The sequence below is a fragment of the Dermacentor albipictus genome, chromosome 1 (assembly GCF_038994185.2).
Source record: "Dermacentor albipictus isolate Rhodes 1998 colony chromosome 1, USDA_Dalb.pri_finalv2, whole genome shotgun sequence".
In the NCBI taxonomy this organism is placed as follows: Eukaryota; Metazoa; Arthropoda; class Arachnida; order Ixodida; family Ixodidae; genus Dermacentor; species Dermacentor albipictus.
Genome location: NC_091821.1, coordinates 278,423,869 through 278,449,634, shown reverse-complemented (window position 1 = coordinate 278,449,634; position 25,766 = coordinate 278,423,869). Strand labels below are relative to the sequence as shown.

Here is a 25,766-nt window from a genome sequence, read left to right as displayed (position 1 = left end):
CGCCTTTGTGGTCCTCGCGATTGGCTTAGAAACTTGGAAAACATGGTGCGTTGCATAATGCCGGTTCCTGAAAGTCAGCTTCGCCTTTGTACAGAAATGTTACTTGGTGAAGCATACGCAAAAGTATTGCAGTGAAGCATAACAAGCGTGGGAAGGGGCTACTGCCACGGAACACAGTATGTATTCCTTAATTATACACGCGTTCACCCGGTATTTCCTGTCACAGTACGAGCACCGATATGCCTAATATGTGTACCGACAGGCCTTCAGAGCGTTTTCGAACGTGCCTGTGGCGGTTTGAGCCCCTAAAGGCACTAAATGACACGCATTTATTTTTTTCCAACTGGCCGATTTTTCGCACGTTTTCGCGGCCCCTGGGAGTTCGAAAAATCGGCTGTAGACTGTGCAACTGACCAAGATACTTAAATGGTCTTTGGGGCGAGCGAGTAGCGAAAGGAAAACAAGAGCAGAAATGACCTACGCATTGAGGAATAAACAGGAAAGGAAGCTTGCTGCCGCCGTTTTGAAGGAGCCAGCGCTCAAGAAAGTAAGTTTTGGCTAATGCCGAGATGCTAGTGTCTCTCATCCAAACCAAGATAAACTCGTTAAAGCAGTGAAACACAACACAAGAGTCGTGCGCGGGCTGAGAGTATGCCAGGACAGTTGAGGTTGACTTACGAGCTGTTGAGTTAGAATCTCAATTGTGACAGAATTCGGGCCTAATACCACTGAACTTGCTATCAGTTGATAAAAATAGCTCATACTCGAGAATACTTGCTTCAATATCCATCTACTTTTTATTCGTATTTGAGAATGTCCGACTCCATTTCCAATTTTTTTGAAGACATTTTATTTGCTGTGCATTTTACTAACCCCCCTTCTATTCTCTTTTTGAATAACATGAACACTACTCCTTAGTATTCAAATGAGATTAAGTCGTTTTTTTTTTTAAATTTTTTTCTATAGCTTACTAGAGAGTGACAGCATCGGGCGATATGGTTTCAGCCCGTCTTGACATAAAACATAGTTCTGCATCACTCAGGGAAATTTGCAATGGCACTCAGGGAAAACCTGGAAAACTCGGGGAATTTGGAAATGCCAACTTGGTAGACACCCTGGAGATGCACAATGTGGAAGTGCGAAAAATTTTGAAGCACGTACAGACTCGTTGGTTGCCACTAGGCAAGTGCCTGACAAGAATTCTTGACTAGTGGCAACCTCTGATTAGCTTTTTCTTAAACGAAATCAAATCAAAGAAGCAGTGCCCATCCTTTTTAGAGTCTTATCAGATTCCTCGTAGGCCTGAACCAAGGCGCAAAGGCCGACGAAGCCAGTCGCAGGCATAAAGCACCAACCGAGAAGAAAGATGCCCCAGCTACAAAAAAAGCCAAAGTGTTAACAGAGTCTGCAAGACAAGAAGCTGTTCTGACTTGTGAAGAAAGGCTGTTTCATTTTTTTACCTCCGACATTAACTTGGCTTACGGTTTTTTTTTTTTTTTTAAGTGTGATCCCGTTTTTTGAGAAAGCCAATTGCCAGCTACAATCACAGGCACCTCGAATACATATTCTGCAGTCAGTTCTGCTACTCCTTACTGAGCTTTTGACTAGGTTTGTCTTGCCAACTGCTGTAAAGGGTGCTCCTTCTCCGCTTGAAGTTTTATATCAAGATATCCGCAATCAGAAGGCAGACAGGGATCAGGTCATTGGGTGTCGTACAGCAGCATTGGTAGAGAAACTTAGTTCACATGATCAGACGCAATTTTTCACTTGTCCGCTCTTATTTTACCGTGTGCAATTGCATGAAGCACAAATTCCCACTTGAAAACGCAACTCTGAAGAATGCGGAGGTGGCCAACCTAAAATTTGTTTCAGAGGCATCGCTCTCGAGTCTTTGTTACTTTATTCAGAGTTGCCCTCAGCTGCTGCCCTGTGATTCCAATGAATCTGCTGCTGAAGATGCTTTAGATGCTCTTGAAGCTGAGTTTGCAACACTACAAGCGTACAGTTTTCCAGAGAACATTCTGAATGAAGAAAGGTGCGACGTGCAGTGGTCTATGGTTCGAAAAATGAAAAACACTGACGGAAAACAGATGTTTCACCGAGTTGCCAAGGTGATGCTAGATTTACTCGTAATACCACACAGCAACGCAGAGTGTGAGAGGGTTTTTAGCACAGTGCGAAAAACTAAGACTGAGTTGCGCTCATAAATGTGCAACACAACCCTCCAAAACCTGCTGCTAGTGAAGGGCCATCAGTCTGGACCATGTTTCAAGCAGAGCTACTCCGACAAATTTTTGAAGCGAGCAAAGTCTGCTACGGCAAGGTCTTTGAACGACCCCCCTCCCCCGATCCCACCGGACGTTGAAGCAGTGAATGAACCAAGCGTGCAGTAAATACTCGCTTGAAGCTTTGCACACAGTAGTTATGTATTTATTTGGCTGAAAGTGCTGCAGCACTGTAGCCTGCTTACTGGCAGCCACGTGCTTAAACACGGAGTCCTCAACATAGTCTAAATGATCCACAAGCGATAGGGCCGCACCGCAGTAGCGGCGTAGAAGGGCCAAAGGAGCAACAGCCTCAGTTGAAGTCTGGAGCGGGGAAACATCAGCACTTGCGGGATCAACCTCGGCAGCGTCTTCGTTTTGCCACTACTACTGCTGCAATCTCCATGTCCGTCAATCGAAGTATTTTGAAACACTGTTGTTAACAAAGTATTAAGTGGTGTCTGACAACGTGTCTATGAGCAAGCCCAGTGAGCGCGCACTGTCGCACGTCTTTGTGGATGCAAACCACCAGTCCTAGCGAGGTGCGGCAGGAGCAAAGCATGGCACCGAGAAGTCAGTGCAGATAATGCAATGCATCGTTGATGTCGAACTAGTCAAGCCACCACGTGCATGCGCCGCTACGTTCAAATGGCCCCCTCAATGGGTTCGATGTGTGCAGCTATAGTGCAGCAGTCCGGAACAACCATCGCACCACCGCGATCTTCGAGGGTGTTGCGGGAATGCTCGCAGCCAGTCAACAGAGCGCACGTGGTCTGGGGTGACAGAGTTGGATATGTCCGTTTCACGTTCGACCCCATTCAAAATAAAAAATTAATAATGGCTGTGATTTTTCCGGTGATATAGAAAGTGTTCGATATATTGAGGTTTGACTGTACCACATTTTTATAGATTACTTGCTAGCTTTGGGCACAAGCGTCATCTTGGGAGACGTCACTCGAATTTTCTATTCCACTGTTGCGGAACAGTGGCATTATCTCCGTGCTATGGTGGAAATACGGCGTTTACCATTGTTCGTAGCAGTGTTCCACTGTTCGTAGCAGTGGAATTTGAGTGGCACTGCCACAGATGACACCCACTTAGCATTTGCTGTTGACAAAACTGGTAATGCCTACAAGTGTGGCAATAAAATTGAACTTGCCTGCAAAAATGCTACTCCTGTGCAAAGTTTTGAGTGCGAACAAGCCAGAGGTTTAGCAGGAATAGTCAACTGCCTCACGCTTGTATTAATCGAGTAGTCGGCACAGTTGTTGACTGATTTTTCAGGCCCACTCTATTGAATCAAGCCTGTCTGCAGCACTGCCATGAACCAATATACAATGCCAGATGAAATTTTGGGTGGTTTTACAGACTTATTTTAATTTCACGAATTTTTTGTTCATCTGCCTGTTCACATCATCCCTACAGAAAAATTTTCCCTGATTTTTTTAAAGGGTCATCATGTTGAGTGATAAAACAATTAGAATTTTTTACATTTCAAGGTTCAATGGTCAGCTATCATGTTAGGCCCCAAAATTGACAGCTAATCTTACGAGTGCCAGTGTTTGTTGTTGTTTTATGCGAAGCATATTACAAGAGCTCAACCCAGCTCCTCAGGCGCGGCGGTGTCGCCATGAAACCACGTGACACCGTGACGTCACGACAGAGGAGAAGTGGCTTTGGCTCAACTCTTGCAAGACTGGCTGGGTGGGAATCGAACCAGGGTCTCCGGAGTGTGGGACGGAGACGCTACCACTGAGCCACGAGTACGATGCTTCAAAGCGGTACAAAAGCGCCTCTAGTGAATGCGGTGTTGCCTTAGAAACGAGCTGTTTCTAAGGCGTGCGTCTCTTGCTCAGGCGCACATTTCGTTGCCGCGCCGAACGCTGCTTTGCTCGACGCTCACCGCGTCCAATGCGGGGCGCGTAGTCGCTGCCCTGTAGCCCATTGTCTTACACCCCTTGGCGGGTCGACGGGAACGCTGTCGCGTTCCACTCTTGAAAGCGAAGCAGTAATGCATGAGTTGTTTCTTCGTCTAGCCGAACCAAATATAGCCAAGCAACAGCAGTTCACCAAGCTAAACAGTGGTTCAACAACTAAAATAAAGGCTAGTATGCTTCGCATCCTGGGCTTAACCTTACCTAAGCCACAGCCATTTTTTTGTTTGCAGTAAGTTGTCCAGGCTTTCATCTAAACAATAGACAGTGCTTCGTTCGATGCTGCCATGTTAACACAGAATTTATGGGTCAAGTTTGCAGCCTCTATTGTAAAGTTATCAAAAATTTTTGTTGTCTTTCATCATAATTGACTAGATATACCGTTGCTGGGGGTAATAAAACCTACATTTGGCCTTGACAGTGCTTTAAGTAAGTGGCATCGGTCATTTCACAACATTAATCTGTCGAAATGCACTAAGCATTGAATGAATTCGCAGGTAAGGCCTGCATGAAGCTTAATTCTAGAATTTGCTGTGCAGTTGGCTCATGTAAAAAGCATTAGTGGTCACATTGCTTGGTCACTGCGATTTTTCATACCTGCACCCTCTTTATTTACAGCGAAATGAGGTAGTCTTAGTGCACTTGGTGCTGTTGGTATTGTTAGTTTTTGAGGGCATTTTAAGGCTCCACAATGTTGCAACTGGGGTTCCAAAGATGTACATGATGCCGCCATACACTCCGGGCGTAACGCATGTGTGCTAAAACTCTATCCAGGCAATCTACCACATAAGGTGGTTTTTTTGTTTGTTTGTTTGTTTTTTCCCAGGTCACATAAGAGGTTCTAACATACACACCTGGTTGGATGGAATTGCCTCCTGGCAAATAAGAGCAAGCATATTAAGTACACCTGCAAGGGTCAATGACAAGTCACAAAAAGGGAAAAGCAGTCCTTGCAGAAGCAACAGCAGAGGCTTCTCGCGTGTCGAATGCAGAGAAGAATGGACAGTGTGTGTGGCTTGCAGGGATGGAAGTTCTTTACCAACCTAAGCCAAAACACTAATTTTGAATGAAGTTGGCAAATTTAGCAGAATTGCTTGTTCAGTGACAACCATACAGCCTATACACAGTTTTTTCACGGGCGCCACCATATTACTATGCAGTGGCGCCATCTATGGGCAGTCGACATGCTGGCTTGGGCGAACGCTCAGTTTTGAATGTCAGGTATACGTGCTGCTATAGTTTCTGGTGTTTGTTTTCGTGCTCGCGCAGTCTAAAGCATAACACGCGTCTTCTACGCGCTAAACAGTCCTGTGAGTCGTACTGAAGTGGTTTAAGTCAGTACTTTCTGCTAGCATTGAAGCGGATATGGAGCACGCTGCGCAATGTGTGCACGCGTGTATTTGAGCCTACAATCAGCCTCGGAGATCAATTGTGTATTTCTGAATCTTCCATTCACTGATGTGACCTTATTGCAGTGTTATCCTCTAGTTCTAAGCTGTGGAACATTGTCAAAGATTGATGGTGGGGCAATTCGCACTCTCCGAACTGGAGAGTGGATGGGGCGACAACAAACCCACCCCGCGTGCGTTTAGTGAGGGTTCGACTGCTGACCGGCGATAAGGTCCACGCCTGATCGACCGTGAACTAGAGGCATGAGACGGGAGGCAACGTCGTACAACACACACACTCAATTTAATACAATAAAATCATGTACGAGACATATTCGAAAAACACATGCAAACTTCCAGTAGTGGGTCCTAGCTCGCGGAAGGCGTGCGGGTCACACAGCACACGCCCTGACGCCACTCGCGCGACACTAAGCCCACCACGTGGGAAATCCTACACTCGCAAAATAACAAACAAAATACGCGACACAAATACAAAGTACATGCGGCAATAGACACTGCAACCACTACACTAACAGAACATATAAGAAGCAACACTCGATGGATAAACAAATGAAAGATTAAATGCGATTAGAAAAGAGAGTCCGGCGGAAAGTTGTGAGAGCGGCCTGGAACACGAGGCTTATCTGGGGCGTGCTTGCCGAGATCCCGATCTGAAGAGCGTCGGGCTGCTGGTACCTCGCTGCCGAAGATCCTGACGGACTTGCACCGTCTGTCGGTCGAACGGCGAAGACTTCGGCCTGGAGGTTTCAGCCTGCCGACCACATCTTCAGCTGTCTCCCAGTGCACGACCCCGCTCCTTCAGTCTTCCAAGCTGCTCTGCCGCTCGCCAAGCACCTCGTCCCTCCGTCGCGCTCAGGCGACCCACGTGATCAACCCGTCGGGCGGGTTCGGGGACAAATGGGGAGCGCTCTCCCTCATCGCCGTGCAGGCAGCGCTGCGGCTGCGGAGGCAATGTCGGCCCACTCGAGAGGGGCGCGGGCATGCAACCCTGTGACAAACATACACCACAATCATAGCAGTGCGGGTACCATTCTGCTGCGGTAGAAGTTGTGCCGTTGTACTTTGACAAGTGTTCAAACTGTTCACTGCAGGTTACATTGTGTGACTGCTTGGTTCGATGGATGAGGTTTCCGCCCTTGAAAAAAATAGTTTTGAGTAATAATAGCAGCATACCTTACAGTCTGAATTAAGTTTGTCCCACAAAGCGACCGTTTACGAACTGTGCGAGCGTCCTAAGCAGTGGTAGGTGCTGGATTAGAGATACCTTTGTTCTATATAGCACATGGTCCAAGCATACAGCATCAGCGGTCATATATCTATATAAACGTTGTGCGGCGTGACTATACGAGATCGTATTGCAGTGTTAGCCAGTTTTTTCTTGCTTTTATAAGAAAAAGGATGACAACCGGAATTTTTTTTTTTTTTTCAGTTCGTTTCGTTCTCTACGACGCACTCGCACGTATTACAGAAATGTAGTCCCTTCAAATAGCCATCGCATTCTTTTTATGCGATCCCTTATATATTATGGCTGCATACAGGCCAAAAAGGCAATGCCGAAGCACACAGCTCATATATGTATCGTGCTGATTCACCAACCGCAGTGATTGTTGTGTTGAGCAGCACCATCGACCTTATGTAGGAAGGCTAGTGTAGACATGTAGTAATTTCAAGCCTACTAGACTTGCAATGTGTGAGAACGACGCCGGTGTATCACAAATATTTGATAGCGCCTGCCGCTTAGATGTTTAGTGGTTGCCTTAGGTTGGCTGTGCACGAGCATGCACTCTTATGTTTTATGCTTTACTCCCTGTGCCGAGAGATCAGACAGTGAGCTGATTTGCCATTTAATGCTGGTAATACAGAGACACCGGTTTTGTTTGTTGAATTAGAACCGATATAAGCAAAATATTTCACAACACATGCGCACACCGTGGCCGATAAAGCACGTCACATTTTTGCGCACCCAAGACATACTTCCGCCTACTGTAGTTACCAATGCACCGAAAGGCTTCCCCTAGGCCCTTATGTGTATGGACATTGCGTAAATTTCGGAGTACTATCTAAAACATTCCAAAATCGTTCCGCAGCCCACGACAGCAATACTTTCGAGCAGCGCTGCACTGGATCGCCCAAACCAGAGAGGAGGAAAAGCTCGCCGCGCGCCCATCCTCCTCGCCCAATGAAAAGGTCTATAGATGAGCTTTGGCTAGTGCTTAGCTCTGCAGTCCAAGCTTAAGCAGTCCATTTCAGCTTCAGCATCATTGGAGTGTGGGTGTGTTTGGTGGCATAATTGTAACTAGGCCACAAGAAAAATGAAAACCGTTTTGTGCCGTACAATGTATTACAAATTTTTTATATAAAAGTTTTGCGCATTTGCGTATATGCAGACCAGCTAAAGATAATTTTAACTGGCACTTATTTGATTAGGCGGTCGGGAAGGAAAGCTGCACTGAATAGATCGTGCATTCTGCCCAGTGTGTTGCTTATCAGTTTCATTATACATTTTAGCACTCCATATTGTGGGCGCCTCCTTTTTTTTTTTTAACATCTTCTGCATCGATTAATGAGTGAATGTCATGCTTGTAATGTTCTAAAAAGTTTGGCAGGATGTTACACTCCTGTAACATGTTGAGGCGAAAGCCTGTTGCAGACATGATAATACATAAATTATACGATCGGAGGGGTCAGGCTTCTTGCAAGGCAAAACGAGCCGCAGTGTGAAGTAAACGTATGGCTCTGTAAGTCAACCACCTCAACGACGCATGCTAGCACCTAATGCCTTACCTAAGTGTTCCTTTGTTATTCATGATTCCTTTTTTTATTTTATTTTTTTATTTTTTGGCTTCATTCATATTCAGCCATTGCATCTTCGCTTGCTTGCTTACAGCGGTATGAGCCATTCCTGATATTTTTTTGGCAACACATCCTTTTGGCCTCTGCTTCACATAGATGGCACCTCCAGAATTACCCATCTGGGGGAAATCGGCAGTTGCCTTTTCCTGTCTCTCCCTCCTCGAATTTTCGTCTTCATCTCTCACTTTTTGACCTTTCCTGTCTTCTTCTATCTTCCATTTACTTCCTTTCTTCATGGCGGCAAGGATTAACCTTGTGTGGCTATCCTACCTCGGATACACCATATTTGGTTATAGTGATGGCGTACGGCTGGCGTCATGCAGGCTTGTATTCATGCTCGGCCGCGTCCCCTCGTTGGGCTCCGTGGTGGGCGGTCGGTGCTGTTGCCGAACATACACATTTTTTATGGCAGTACAAACCTCTGTCTTCTATGATCGGCGTCTGGAAAGATGCCGCACCGAAGCACCATTCCATTTCTCCTTCCGAGGCAACACTCCATTCTTCCCCAAGTACTATGTAGTCCACAGCGAAAGCAACATGCCAGTAAGAATACTCTCTTCATTCCTTGTAGCCTAATGCCTGAAAGAAGAAATCGGACCGACATACAAAGCCTCCAAAATGTCTAGCGGGGACCTCCTCCTAGAACTAAATGATAAAGATCAAGCAGGGGAGTGATATCTGAAGAAGACTTTATTGGTTTGAGCGATGAGGAACTCCTTGAGGGTTTCCAAAAACAAAATGTGACAAAAGCACAAAGAATTCTAATCCGCAGAAATGACCAGGAAATCCCAACCAAACATGTTATGCTGACCTTTGGAACAAGCGTAATGCCTACTTCACTAAAGTCAATGTGAAACACTATATCCCGAACCCCAGACGTTGTTTCAAGTGCCAAAGGTTCGGACATGCTTCACATGCATGCTGAGGCCAAGCAACCTCTGCTAAATGCAGCTCCAATGATCACCAATCTGACAACTGCACCTCTTTGCCACGTTGTGTTAACTGCAAAGGAGATCATCCAGCTTACTCACGGTCTTGCCCTTGCTGAAAAAAAGAGTGATTGCACTAACTGTTAAGGAAAAAATCTAGTTCTATGAAGCCAGAAAGCGGCTATCATGCCTTCCCCGAAGAAGTTATGAACGATGTGACGCAGATGGGGGCAGCATCACAGAGGCCTCGGGAGTCCTCCAAGCCGACGCGCAGTAGTCCCGCAGTGAGCCCTCCCGCCCCCGTAGTGGAAGCAGCCGACGCTGCTCCATCCTCTTCAAAAGCCCTGCAGACACCAGTCCCGCAGGGCCCTAAGATCAAGCGAACTCCAAGGCCCGAGACACGTGTCTCAATGCCAAACTCTCGGTCCTCCAGCACCTCAGAGAGAGTGATGGAGGTCGACACGAAAACCCCGGTGTCATCGGCACTGAAGGACAAGCGCGGAAAGAGGGACAAAGTCCCAATAACAACTCTACATAAGAAAACGATAAGCTAAAGGTCATCGCTCATTCGTATTAGCCTTTTTAAATCCATGTCACCTATCATCTCACCTCTTACTTTTTCCATAGTGCCATTTCTTGCGTTTCGATTGCAAAATGGCTTTTATCTTCCATTAGAATTGTAGAGGTCTCGTACACAATCTAGGTGGCATCAAAAACATCATCAACAGCTTTTCACCACTTGCAGTGTGTCTCCAGGAAACAAATCTCTGTCCAAAAAATAATTCTCAAAGGCTGCACCGTTGTCCGAAGGGACCGTGAATGTTCCAGCCGTTTGTCAGGTGGAGTGGCTATAGTCGTGCAGAGCACTCCTACCCGAAATGTCCAATTGAGTACATCTTTAGAGGCCGTAGCTGTCGCCATTCTATCTTACAAAACCATCACCATTTGCTCGCTGTATATTCCACCCCACACACATTTTACTACTAAACACTTAGAAAATCTAACAGATCAGTTACCGGAACCATTAGCTTTAGCAGGGGATTTTAATGCTCATTGTACTTTTTGGGGCAGTGTCAAAACTGACCAAAGAGGACAGCTGGTTGAAGATTTTATTTTAACCAATGATATCTGTCTTTTAAATTCAGGTGCCCCGACCTGCTTTTCACTTGCCGCACTTCTAGCTGTTTAGATTTAGCTCATTTGCTCGCCTTAACTTTTTACTGATCTTAAATGGAAAGCTCTCCACACGTCATATGGTAGCGATCACTTACCCGCACTCATCAAACTCCTATCATCACCACAAACCTTAGTAACTAAACTAGACCACGCCGATGGAAATTACAGCTCGCGGACTGGCTGGTTTTTATAGAGAACGCGAAACTGGAAGATGTCTTTTCGCCAGAGCTAAGTAATGACGAACTTAATAAAAAAAATCACTGAGGTTATAATCTAAGCGGTAGAAAAGGCGATACCCCAGTCATCGGGTATTGTGCACAAAAAGCTAAACCCCTGGTGGACGAAAGAGTGTACCGACGCTAAAAAACAAAAACAAAATAAGGTCTGGGGAATCCTACGGAGGTACCCCACCTATAGCAACCTCTTAAACTTCAAACAAGCCAAAGCTGATTCATTCAACGACAAAGTCAAAAGATCATTATGGCAAAAAATATATATCTTCAATTAATAGTATGGTAACATTGAAACGAATGTGGGACCAGGGGAGGAAAATAGAGGAGAGTACTCATCTTACTCAATACCACTACTTACATGTCCAGGCACACAAACAACACCACAGGATCAGGCTAACTCATTAGGTGAACACTTTTACAATATCTCCAGCGCAGCACAGTATTCAAATTCATTCTTAAAATATAAAGAATCGGCGGAGAAACAGACTGCTCACCACTGGGGCTTCAGCTGAAATGTATACTAACCCCCTCACAATACATGAATTGAACAGAGTTCTCTCTGCCGGTAAAAAAACGGCTACAGGTCTTGACCGTGTCCTTTACACAATGCTGGCACACCTATCTCAAGCATCGGTAGGGGCACTTCCTAAATTTTCCTATAAGATATGGGGGTCTGGGGAGATTAGAAAAATGCAGTAGTGCCTTTTCTAAAATCTGGTAAACCCGCAACATCCCCTAGTAGCTATGGAACCATTGCATTAAGGAGCGGTCTAGCCAAATGCTATGAGAGCATATTAAACATGACTCGCATTCATCCTTGAAACAAGACGCCTAATAGACATGCACCAGTGCGGATACAAAAATGGCTGCTCCACCATTGACCATCTCGTGTGACTAGAACAGGAATTATGTGACGTGTTTCTGCACAAACAATACTGTCTGACGGTTTTCTTCGATTTAGAAAAGGTGTATGATACGATGTGGCGATTACCTAGCTGACCTGGGAATTCGTGGCAGAATACTAAATTGTCTGTTATTTCATGTCAAATAGAACCTTTCAAGTACGTCTCGGCACAATACTTTCACGCACATTTACACAAGAAAATGGCGTTCCACAAGGTTGCATTCTGAGCACGACACTTTTCATAGTCAAAATGAACTCTGTTGATAAGATCATCCCATGATCTGTTATGCAGTCATTATATGTCAAGATTTGCAAGTGGCTTGCCGCGCTTCAAATCTCCCCGCCTGTGAAAGACGACTACAAATAACCATAAATAACCTCGCACAGTGGGCTGACAAAAATGGTTTCCGTTTTTCAACCCAGAGAACTGTTACAGTTCTCTTTTCCCAGAAGCGAGGGTTACACTGCACTCCAGTTCTCACATTGTATGGTACAACGCTGCCGGTCAAAGAAGACTACAAATTTTTACGCATAACTTTTGACACAAAACTGAATTTCCTTGTCCACATTAACGCAACTAAAACAAAAGCAAATAAAGCACTAAATATCATGAAGCTTTTATTGCACAAGCACTGGGGATCTGACGAAACATGTCTATTACGTATATACCGGTCTCTTGTACATAGCATCCTCGACTAGGTAGTGTAGTTTATGGTGCAGCTAGGCAGTCCTACATTTTTCGCATTGCGAAAAAGTGCCAACAAATCGATTTTTTGAAAATCACATTTTCAGTTTCTATAACCCTTTTTCTATCTGATACCCAAATATCATCACTGTAAACTACTTAGAAGTGCTCCAAAGAAAATTGTTTTATCAGCCATGGTGGCGAAAAATCTCGCGGAAATCAAGAAAACAGCGTTTTTCAAGCCGGAATATCTTCGGAACGGCGCGACTGAACGCCGCCATTTTGGTCTCGTTAGAAAGCACATCTCTCCGTCTTCAAATTCGCCACTTCAGCTATCTCCTCCATACAGAAACAAACGCACAAAAAACAAATGATTGAAAATCGTGCCGGAGTCTGCGATTGGCCGCGACCTACGTGACTCCAGCGCGGTTCGCCATTGGTCCGGCGCTCGCGTCTGCTCGGCTCTTTGCACCTCGCGACGCTGGACGTCTCCACTTGTTGAATCTCTACGTGTCAAAACGGGCGCCACACGGACATAGCAGTAGTGTGACCGGTCCCAGTGCTTGTGGACGTTTCACACTCGCGGCCAAGCATTCCAAGCATCAGCGAAGCGGATTTCCCGACCAAGATTCACGCGCAGAATCCTCGGACATGTGGCTAAGCCTTTCAGCACTCGGGTGTTTGGGAATCTGTGACGAAGCACATCGCACATGCAATCCTCGGACACGCGGCTAAGCATTTCATGCCTAGGAAGTCTCCAACTTGGTGATCAAGCACATCATGCGTGGACTTCGCAGACCCACACCTAACCATTTTGCGAGTCGGCACCTCGGACTGCGCGAATAAGCGCATCAAGTGTCGACTCCTCGAGCCCGCGACTAGGCATTTCGCACTGTGCGAATAAGCGCATCCAGTGTCGCCTCCTCCAGCCCACCGCTTGGAATTTCGCGACTAGGCATTTCGCGCATCGGCACCTCGGACTGCACGGCTAGGTACTTCGCGCGTCGGCACCTCGAACTACGCAACTAAGCACATCGCGCGTCGCCTCCTTGTATCTGCGGCTAGGCAGTTCGCACATCGGCACCTCGGACCCGCAATTGAGCATATTGCTTGTTCACTCTATTATCATATTGTCACGATAGCTCGTAACAATATCTATCATATCACTCCTGCATAAAGAGAACCTCATCATGAGCTCTGTTCACTAGGCCCTTTGGGCTGGCACAGATGTGATTGAAGCATCATACAAAAGTGCAATTCTGGAAAACACCTAGCAGCTGCAAATCTATCACTGGCTCTCTGCTCCTAAGTTCTACAGCCATTGTCAAGTAAAGATGACTTGGGAGGCTGCTGACACTCAAGAGCCTTCATTCAGTAACATGGTCGATTTTACCAAAAGAAGAAAAAAATGCCTCGCTGATTGTACTGGATATTGCTATCAATCTGGCAGCCTGCGGGTACAGGCTGCCTGAATGTACACTGGAACTATATTCATGCCCACACAGAGTTCTGCACGTCACTTGGTTTGAAACTTAAGCACCGTGCTCTTTGTAGAGCAGCAGCAGCAGCAGCAAAGAATGCCCTGTAAAAAGAAAGGGGTTGGGGAAGCACACCAGACCAGAGGCCACAAGTACAAGAAACCCCACATCACAAAATACCTCAAAGACTACAAATTTGGTGCCTTCTAGAGAACTGTGTAGAAGGTGAAACTTTGAGAGCCATTTTCTCCAGACTTTTTTGGCCTTTCTGTTCAGTTTCTGGAGCTGATTTCTTTGTTACCGTTCAAGATATTTTGACTCAGTTTGTTTTTTTTTTTTGTTTTTTTTTTGTTTTGTTTTTTTTTTTTTTTCCTTCTTCTTCTTCTTCTTGTCACATTCCTTGAGCTACAGTGCAGGTCGTGGCGTTCTCGCTTTCTTATCTTGACCCTTTGTAAGTTTACGATATGGCTATTCGTCTACCCCGAAAGTGCGCTTGATGCGAAGGTAACATAAAATATGGCGCCCCAAAAATTTTGTATTGTGAAAAAAAAAATTTCAAGAATGTCACAACCTTCAGCATGCATTTACCTATGCAGGTTGAAGGTTCCCCAGGCTCTCCAGGAAGTTGGAGGGAGAAAATTCTTCTCAATAAGATTGAATAAAATGTTCTCAAGATATCACTCTGAGACTTTTATGGAAGCATCAGGGAGACATTCTAAACATTTGTGCCAATTTTCATCAAATCCATGAAGAAATAAGGAAGTTGATCTTCTAAGCCACGTCCTGCCTTAAGCGACCCGATCCAGTTCACAATCTTGGCCTACGACTGGCGAACGGTGCCTACAGAACATCACCAGTCCAAAGTTTATACATTTACTGCAATGAGCCGTCCTTGCAGCACCGCAGAGCACTACTTACACTTTCCTACATACTGAGAATTCGTTCATCACCACAACACATATGCTACAGCATCGTAACACAGTGCAAATCACAGGTACACTGTACAAACAAACCGAACATAATTCGACCACTGATCTTAAGACACGAAGAATACTGTCAGACTTATGAAGTTCCTCGTGAGGTCCTGCAGGTTGCTGAAAGGCCACCAAGATTGCCCTAGGGTACAACCTTTCACAGCTATGTGACTGGACACTAATACATCTAAAGAAAAAAGACATTCCACAAGAACACATAGTAGAAGAGTTCTGAGCTATTCAAGAAAAATATAAAAATTACACGGAATTTTATATTGACGGCTCCAAAACACAAGAATACGTAGGTGTCGGAATAATAACGAAAAATTAGCAAAATAGCATCAGGATAAATAATTTTTCTTCAGTGTTTACCGCAGAAGTTTTTGCGATATGGACGACAGTAAAGAAAAAATACCAGTGACAAGCAGATGAATGCTATAATATATACCGATTCATTAAGTGCACTCAGAGCTGTAAACCTTAACTCCGCGTCTGAACCCCTCCTTGGCGATATCCTAAACATGTTGGCCTATAATGAATACGGAAGAACCTTAGATTCTGCTGGGTCCCAAGCCATGTTGGGATACCAGGGAATGAAGCAGCAGATGTTCATGGCAGCGCACAAAGGCATAATGCAAACAACACTTCCATAGAAAGACAGTATCCGAGCGATTCATAAGGTCCTGACATCCAAGTGGCAACTAGAATGGGACTCTTGCATAAATAACAAGTTACAAACAATAAAACCCCTGCTTGGTGAGTAGAAGTCATGCAGTCACCAGCAACGCTTCTATGAGGTGATCCTATGTCGACTTCGAATAGGACACACAATTTTCTGCTTCAACACGAAAACCCGCCAACTTCCAAGAAGTGCCATGAACCACTCGCAGTAGTCGGTGTTTGGACATGACATGTTTAACAGCTTAACAAGTCAGTGTTTCACATGACATGTTTCAGTGTTTGGACATGACATGTCCAAACACTGAAACACAGAGACTGAAGCTTTTACACAATCTCTACAACTTACACATACCTTTACACCCCACATCAATACTCGGAGATGAACCGCTAGTGCGCTTCACTGACTTGTTAAGCTTTTTAGAAGAAACTGGTTTTTTGCACAGACTATAAAGGAACACAGCTTTCGATGCTTTAACATTTGATTTCTTAATATCTTTTGGCTGGAGCAGCATGGCCTTAGTCGCTTTTGCGCCATTAAACCCAAATTAACTAACATTGCAGTTTGGAGCACTGTGTGCTTCATCTTGCCAGCATTCCCGTCTCCATAGACAAATGCTTGACAATCGTTTTGTAGTTGGGGTATCGCATTATTCCGGCTCCCTTGTGCAGTGGCAGCAGAACCCACCGGTTCTTGCTGTTCACTGTTGTTCACACATCAGCCTTTTCTTTCTCTTGCTAGGAACGGGTCTCCTAGCTGGCGGCATGTGAACTCTTCACTTCTGGTTCTCCCTTGGTCTTCTTTGCCCTCACTGAACTGTCCTCATCAGTAGCTTCAGTTGTCGTGTTGCTGATCATTACTTTCCTAGATTCCGGCTGAGGATCCCTTGGCACTGAACTGCGGTCTCTTGGCGGTTGGTCACATGCTGGTCTTGAGCTTGTAGTCAGAAGAGCTCTCTGAAGTTCCTCAACCTGTGCCTGCGGAGCAACTCTCCAGTCTCTCTCATTAAGCTTTTCTCTCAGCACTCGCCTTTTGCTCTTACTGGCGATACAGTGTTCTCGTAGCTGTTTTGCTAAGCAGTCCACAGCCAACTGCTACCTCTCTTCCGCTCGCCTATTCGCCACTGTGAATGGCTTACTTGGGATCCTGAGCTTTTCACATTGTCTACACATATAGCTTGATGTAGTGCATGCCTCTGTGGCTGTCGCAAATGGCATGTGTTCTATAGTCGGATACAACTTTAGAAAAAAGGGGCCGTTTACTCCTCCGAGGCGGAGGCAGACGAGCATCCACCAATGGGCGCGCGCTCTGGACAAACGTCATGAGCCAGAAGGCTGGTGACCCCGCCGGCGGAGAAGATGGCCACCCGCGCTTCGAACTGGGCGAGGTCGCGACAGCTGTGTGCTTCAGCCCCTCGTCAGAGGGAATTCCAGTAGTGTTTGTGAGGGTCTATCATGCCGGAAATATTACTACAAACTTACGATGCGCCATTTATGCCGCGTGCATTTATTCTGAGCCGTGATCCGTTGAAGGAACATTGCAGCGAGCATCGCTGGCGCTGTGCTACGCTTTGCCTGTAAACAGGATCCCGCGGCGACCGCTGCGAACACACATCCTGCGTACTTGTTCCATGTTGTTTTATTTCGCTCCCGAGTGAAGCTACGGCGAGAAAGTTTTCCAAAGACTGGTGCCTACGGTAGCGGCGGGTGTGTTTTTCGTCGGATGGGGTGAAATGATGGAGCAAAACCATTCTCAGGAGAAATCAGAAAAGTTCGCGCAACAGAAACTATTTGCAGAAGAAGCCTTCAACGCAAAGATTTGTCACCATCATCTTAGCGTAAACCATCAATAGAGAGGTTTTAGCTTTTCTGGTATTCCGGTAAAACGCAGGCGGACGCCCGGCGCGTTGGGGCGTTGGGGCGGAGGCGTAAACGTGAGCGGTCGAGCGGTCTGCACGGTGCAGCCACCTGGTGGCGCAGTGCTCAAACAGACAGAAACAGTTAATATTGCATTAACCGAGTGTATTCTTCTTCGCTGCTGGTGTAAATTTTCGGCACTGGCATAATCGTGTTGCAGCCCCAACGCCCCAATGCCCCGTCCGCCTGCGTTTTACCGGAATACCGGACAAGCTAAACCTCTATATTGTCAGCAGTGAGATAGCCGAGCGACTAGCGACGGTGTTCGAGTGTTCTGTGGCACCGTCGATTGATTGCTGTACACCAGTTCTCACTGCACGCGCAAGCTGTAGAATGCGTGCTGTGAAATTGTGAAAACAAAAAACCAAAAAATATAAATTTTATGCTATTTGAAACCAAGAGTATTTATTTAAAACGATGAATGAAGCATTTTTGCACCTTCCTGCCTCGACCGTATTCTCGCCCCAGGTTTGTAATGGTTTCGATAAATGCATTGTTTTGTACAAGTGAACAAGCGCAAAAGCGTTGCAGAGCTGCTCTTTCTACTTTTGTCACTTGCAATGAAGCTAAAGAGCAGACGACAGGCAGTGTTGTGAAAGGCACGGGGTTATTTTTCTGCCGCTATCCGGCATGTGCTGCAGCACATGAGAACTCTAATAAACCAGTCATCAAAATGCAAAAGTCTTTATTTATACCGAGAATTACGCGTTTCAGGAGCACGATGTTTCGAGCGGGACTATTTTAGTCGCGGAGGCTATCAGCTTCGGTCATCTAGGCGAGGCCTCCCCTTTTTTCTAAAGTTGTATCCGACTATAGTCGATTCTAAAGCTCGCATCCTGTGCACATAACCTTCTCAGCGACAGAGTCGTCTTCAAACGTACTGCGTGCAGTGTTTACTTACTTTGTTGGCCGCCTATCATACGCTGACCCAACCACCTCCAATGGTCCGTCTGCCAATGCAGTCTGCTTAGTTAGCATAGGGTTTGTAAGCGCTTGGCATGTGTATGTCTCGGCTTCCTCGCCTTTGTCACAAAGCACTTGCAACAGCCGCTCGATGAGCACCCCTCTCACTCCAGCTTTGTCCAAGTCTCGCTTTTCAAGTTTGCTGCGTAGCTCTATCACATGGAGTTCTGGCATGGTCTTTATAGTTGTCCTTCACATGTTATTGGCCTTGGTGGTCGCAGGCACCATCTCCTGTCCACAGCAGAAACCCCCCAGTGGGCGTGGGGAGCAAACGTAGAGCAATCCACGGCACCTGTTGTAGACCACAGAAAGCGGCAAGCTCTAGCGGCGTGGGACCTCTCTGTTAGGCCTCGTCAACACAGTACAGTACTACTCACATAACTGACAGACGGACTGCACACTGATGAGACGCACTGCACCACACTGCATCACCAACACACCACTTCACCACAGCACAACATAACACAGCATTGATCACCGCAAGACGGGCATGTTAGGCGTCGTCATCCGATTTGTTCAGCACACCGCATTGAAGAAATCCAAAAAGGCACCACATATTGACGGTGCATTCATACATCTGGACGCTTCATTATCATGTCAGAAGTATTGCATCACTCCACTGTCACATCAAAATGCCAGGATACGGTGGCTAAACAGAAAACGCAATGCGACCTGACGCACAACAGTTTTTAATTTGAGGGCACCTTCTAATGACGGCAGTAGGCACTAAGCAGATTCAGCAATGGCATCCAAGATTTACGGCGTCGATGCATTGCTCTCAGCGTGATCAGCACCGCGTGCGCTAGCGCTCATAACCATGCTATTATGGCCCAACCTTCTTGCGATAGCATGGTTATGCGCTAGCGCTCATAACCATGCTATTATGGCCCAACCTTCTTGCGATTTGTTTGTATGTGGTTACTCATAAGATACTATCTACCAGGAATCTTCTGGGAATTTGTTAAAATAGTTTTACTGCTGAAACATTATAACTTCACATTAACGAAATTCGTGATTTAACGAAGCTTTTCGCTGTAAGTACAACTTTGTTATATTGAGGTCCAGCTGTACAGGTAGTAGTTGCTATTTTTGATGGATGTAACTGTGCTTTTTGCTATATTCTCATCGTAATGTTACAGTGTTCAGAAATTGTGAAGATAAAGACTGCTCAGTCAATATATCCAAAGTGTGTCAACATTTTGGCATGTTGCAGTACAGTCCATGCGCGTTGCAACGTATCTGCATGCAACATATTTTCAGAAACAGTTGACGACCGATAACTCGGCCTCCACGGGAAATGTAAAGTCCGAACTAACAAATGTATCCTAAAAAAATGGTTTTATTTACGTTTTAACGCCCCTGGGCAAGGAATAAGTGGTCGATTCATTGCAACATGCATTTCCGCTCAAGTGCAACCAAGTACGCCTCTATTTCTGCCAGTTTTGTGCGGTCGCTGTATGCCGATGCAAGGACTACAAAGGCTCGAGTCAGATCCGCATGTGAAGGCCCCTTAGCGCACGACACAATTGTGCGAGTTAAGAGGCGCTGCTTGACAGTGGGAGAACTTGCTCAATTATTTCGTCATTGTTCAATTTGGCACACACCTTACTGTCGGCATCTGCAGAGTCTTCAAATGTAACGGCAGCAGAAATCTGCACACCGCAGCCTAGCAGGTCATCAATGATGTCCACATACGAGCTCGTTTTGGTAGACGGCAGTTCAAGCACTGCAGTTGCGGAGTCGGGCCCATTCGGACTGTGACTCATTCTGAGTTGGACTCCAGGGCACCGTTCGTGCCATTTGATGCAGCCTGTCGATAAGTTCGTGCGATAGACTTTGTGTTCCAGCAGAGCACTGTCTGGAACACAAACTAAACAAACAAGCACAGAATAGCGGAATACTTCATGCGATAGACTTCTTGGAGCCAGCAGAGCACTGTCTGGAACACAAATTAAACAGACAAGCACAGAATAGTGGAACACTGTCCGAAAGGCAAACTCAACAAACGGAAGGGCGAAAGCAGGCCATACGTAGGGTTGCTGCAATAGGATGTGATGATTGCGATGTTGATGCGACCTATAATTCAGGCAAAGCCTCGAAGATCGGCATTTGCAGTTAAATCTCTAAGGCATGGTGCTGCGACCAAGACAAGGCCTCGGGGATTGCCATCTAATGTGTAATCTGTGAGGCTATACTTGATGTCTCGCGTCTCTAGCCATGCTTGATGTCTTGACGAGATTGCCCGAGGAGATAATGGCCGCAGAGTCGGCATACACTATAGCCACTGATGGAGTCCGGATAATCGAATGTAGAGCTGGCGGCTGTCCGAAGTATGGATCGTCTTTAAACATTCAGCCTATGGGGTCATTGGTGGTGCCGCGAAGCTGTTCAAATTACCAAGCATGTCTGAATTATCGGTGTCTTATTTATTGATCAGTGACTGTATAACAGATGATTCTTTTCGCTTGTATTTGGTCTGCCTATATTATCAATGCAACAAATTCTGCTTTTAAACAACTATCAATTACAACACTTGAATTTTGGGGCAAACTTTGTCTAAGTGGTTGGTGTAAATACAGTGTACTTTGCTGCTGCAGTGCACTGCACGCAACTATTTCCGGCCTCTTACGGAATTGGCGAAAATGGGCTTTTTCTTTAGAAACCAACACACTAGCCGCTAACTTGCTGCTGCAGTGTGCCACAAACAACCCAGTGAATAGCTTTGGGGCAACAATACAACTGATTCACCACTGCCCCCTGCTTGTTTTCTCAGTTGTAGAGTTTCCCACAATAACTACTAGACAGAACTCGGGCACTGTGATTGTTCAGCCACCATGGGAATGAGGGTTAGTACCTGGATTTGTCTGATCGTCGTGCTTGTGGCTTTGTTCTTAATATGATAGCGTTAAATGCCCCGTGTCACAGAAAGTCAGTGTCCAGCGTCAACCGTCTTCACAAAAAAATTATTCCCAACCACTCGTACCCTCCATGTAGCATATAAGAGTTACTGAACTAGTTGAATTTCTGAACGTGTCAGAAAAATCATAAAGTACGACTTGCACCCAACCGGCAGACATGTTAGCATGGGAATGTAAATTGAATATCCGAAAATAAATAATTCTGTTAAGCGGAAACTCAGACACAAAGCCCTTTTCTAGCATTTCTACCATTCATACAGTGGCGCATCAAGCTCAGTTCCTTGCAATAACACCATCCAAATGGTGCTTGCCTCGGCACATTTGTGACCCACACAAGAGGCTGTGTTTTCACCAGAAAGCTCGCCTTCGTTGCATAGCATTCGCTGTCAACGTTTCCCAGTAAACATTACTGTTACATAAGATACAGTTACCGGGACGCATGAGAAGCAGTTGGGGATCTTTGAATGCTATCACATTCCACTCTTAAAGGCGAAGCTTAAGCGCCCTCCAAATTTCTATGCTTTAAATGCAGAAAGGTAATAAGACTTGGCGAACACTCATAATTGCTGCTTATAGGAGCAGTTCTGCTTGTCCAAGTATCCATAGTGTAATGGTTTTAATAACGGGCTTCTGTGCTAAAGATTGATTGTTTGGATCCTGCTGTCGAAAATTATGACGCAGTAATTTCTTGAAAATATTGAGTTTGCAAACTCTGTGTAAAGCCAGAAGGACAATGTCTAGGCAAGTCCATGTACTAACCATCACTCCCATGCTGGCTGAACTTACCTCCTTGCAGCTCCAGTAGACACTAGCGCCACAGTATGAAATCGTATGATTTCATACTGATTTAGCGCCACTAGCAATCGTATGAAACTGCATGTACGGTCTCGGTGATGAGAAAGTTCCAAGGGTGCCACTAGGCCTAACCAGCTTAGGTTTGAAGCCGTACGATATGGCACTTCAAATCATTCACCAATGATTGTAAAATGCATTGTTTTGTATTACACTTTATATCTTATTGCACCAATTAACATAAAGAAGGCAATAGGTTGCTATTCGCGGAGGGCTGAGTGCGAAGCGCATGATGTGGTTGAGCTGTTTTGCATGCACTTCACGAGCTGCCAGAACGGTCTCGAAGTTGCCTCCTACCGCGAGGCTTTCATCTGTTAATGTTAAAGCTGTTAATCTTGCAGTTGTGCAAATGTATATAGTAAACGCTTGTTAATTCAATTTCCTCGGTACCCTCACTGAATTCGAATTGGCCCACCGTGGTTGAGTTAGTGTATTTGGTGTTGCACTACTAAGCACGAGGTCGGGGGATCAAATCCAGGCCACGGCAAACGCCTTTCGACGGCAGCAGAACGTGAAAACACCCATGTACTTGGATTTCAGTGTACATTAAAGGACCCGACGTGGTCAAAATTAATCCAGTCCACTATGGCACCCTCTACAGCATATCTCATAATTAAATTCTGGTTTTGGCACGTAAAACCCCATAATTTAGCCGTTGAAGCCTCTGGTGCATATAGACTGCAGAAGCACTCATTATCGGCGTTCATTAGTGTCATGGTACAGTACTTCGTTTCACCGCTCCTAGATGGCTGTGCCATCCCTTTCAAGTGAGCATATTTTACGCGTACGCGCCAACGTCACATCCGTTACAGGAAGTTGATCGTAGACCCCGGCATAAAACACTTTCGTGTTAAAAAAATAGCACAGCTTATCTCACTTGCTCAACTCTTCCTACTGACGAGTTGCCCAACAGGACACATAGGCCGCATGTTCCACTGTCAATGTCGATGCAACTGACCATTTGCGAATATAAACGTAAGAGCATGGCTGCAATGACGCAATTCCTTTTGAGGTTGGGAGAAGAGGTAGCGTCGAGGAGTGAGGACGTGTTTACGCCGGCTCCACGAACAATTAAGGATTCTGGTGGTTTTTCTAGCAAAATGATCTGCGATAGTGCTACAATCGATTTTCGGAAGTGACAAGGACCCTGTGGACAGAATTGTTTGTGCCTGTGAGTCGATTTTTAGTGATTTTACGGCTAAAAAACTGTAACCGGAGCACAACGCCACGCTAAGCCTCACCCCGGCTTCGGCATGGCCCCGGCCGTGGACGGCGTCGACGGACAGCTCCAGGCCAGCGGCGGCTCCCAGAGAAGCGGCGACATGGAAGTGACGGTGGAAGGCAACGAAAAGGATCCTAAGGGACCCGACAACGAAGGATGGTTCACCGTTTTGGCGAAAAGGAGGCAGAAGACCATGCCAGCTGGCGCGGAGACGACGCTCGGACGCTCGGCGCGACGCGCTCAAGAAGGGAGCAGGGAAGAAGGAAGCGGAGCTATCGGTAGCATCGAACCTACCGAGACTGCCTGCCACGGGCTGGAAAGTGACTCTACGACTACGAGAAGGCCTCTCGGTGCTTCAGAAGGCACCGGAAGTGAGCCTAGGAAGAGCAGTGCGCGAAAGCGCGGGCGTCAGCCTACAAGAAGCCAAGGGAGACCGCTTCGTGATAAACACCAAATAAGGTACGATTATCTACCACACATTATCGATGGAGAATGCTAAAATAATAAGCAAGATAGAGAAGATCAGAATCGGAGACAAAGATTACGGGGTCGTCACGTACGTGAACGCACCAGAAAGCTGTGGGCGTGGAGTCATTCACGGCATAGAGGAAATGTACTCCGACAAAGATGTCCTACTCAACCTCAACGAGGATGAAGACAACCCGACAATCCTAGAAGCAAGAAGAATGGGCAAAACCAGAACTTTCCTCCTAACTTTTGACGACGAGGAAGTTCCACGCACGGTTTTCTTCATGGGCGCTATTCTACGGTGCTTCGTATACAAGAAGAGGTATGAAGTATGCTACAAGTGTGGCGGACTCGGGCACAGATCAGACGTGTGTGACAATGACGAACCGAGGTGTAGAGGCTGTGGGGCAACCAGACCGCAAGAAGGACATCAATGCGAGCCGCAGTGCCAGCTCTGCGGCAAAAACCACGTCACCGGGGATAAGAAGTGCAGGAATTTATTCCGCACCCCGTACATCGTGAAGAAGAGACGATGGGAGCAAAAACAAGCGGCCGATGAGGCGAACCAAGAGGAACTTCGTAAAAGCAGGCCAAGCGAGAGATCGAACAGCAAGACCAGGAGCCGCTCGGAGTCCTTCCCGAGGCTACAGACGCCGCAACAGCAGACACAACAGAAGGAAACAAGTAACAAGGTGAGCTGGTCAGGCAAAGTCTCCCAGGATTCAGAAAAGGATAGAGAAAACCAGGAGCTCAAAGAGCTTATTAAGAGGCAGGAAGAACAAATCAGAATACTGATTGAGGATAGGAAAAAGGAGAGGGAAGAATTTTTAAAGATAATTGAGGAGATGAAAAGAGAGAAGGGTGGAAACAGTACGAGACAGGAAGAGAGTGTAGGGGACAAAGAACCTAAAACAGATCGGCCCCCGCTCAAAAAGAAGAGAACGGGAGAGACAGACTCAGACAGCAAGATGGACAAAGTTACTCAGGATATTACCATGATGAACGGAGCTATGATGCAATTCAAGGAACAAACTCGAGCGGAATTTGAAAAGCGCGACATCGCCCTCAAAGCAGAATTTGAGAAACGCGACTTCGCTTTAAAAGCGGAATTCGATTGGTTTAAAACACAATTAATTAACATTCAAAATGCATTGGCAAAATAACACGATCTGGCAGTGGAATTGTAGGGGCTTCCTGAAAAAGAGAACAGTCCTACAAACATTCCTAACTAACATCGATAAACCAGATGTCATTGCGTTGCAAGAGTGTGGGAAAAATGCAAAATTGGCCGGCTACACAGCCTACACTGGGCAAGGAGAGAATCGGCAGACAGCTATTTTAGTTAAAAGAAACTTAGCAGCAGTACTCCACGAGACTGACACAAATAAGATTGATCACGTCCTTATTGAACTAGTACCGAGGAAAAGAAAAGATAGAAGCCTATACGTTCTCAACGTATACAGCTCTCCTAAGCAAAAAAAGAATTGTGGCTTCGATCAGCTCATCGACAGGTCCAAAAACATTGCAGGGAACAGCCCCATAGTCATAGTCGGAGACTTTAACGCGCAACACACGGCTTGGGGGTACAAAACCTCGCAACAAAAAGGCAGAGAATTATGGGATACTATCTCCAAGCATGACCTAACTCTACTAACAGATCCTCAAATCCCGACTAGAAAGGGAAATAGCGTTTCCAGGGACACCACACCGGACCTTACTCTCATAGGGGGACACATAACCGCACGATGGTGTAACACGGGAGAGGACTTGGGGAGCGACCACAGAATAATAGAGACGGTGGTAGAACACGGCATACCAACTCCCAAACCCAAGCAGTTCGAAGCGGTAAATTGGAACCTCTTTAGGCAGAAATGTGCCGAAAAAGTGGAGCTCAAGGATTCAAGCAGTT

The 25,766-nt window shown here is 46.0% G+C and overlaps 1 protein-coding gene across 5 annotated transcripts in view; it reads left to right on the top strand.

The window, feature by feature from the left end:
* Positions 1-25,766, top strand: part of LOC135920263 (nucleolysin TIAR-like) — a 260,801-nt gene that overhangs the window by 184,843 nt on the left and 50,192 nt on the right. The window lies entirely within an intron of this gene.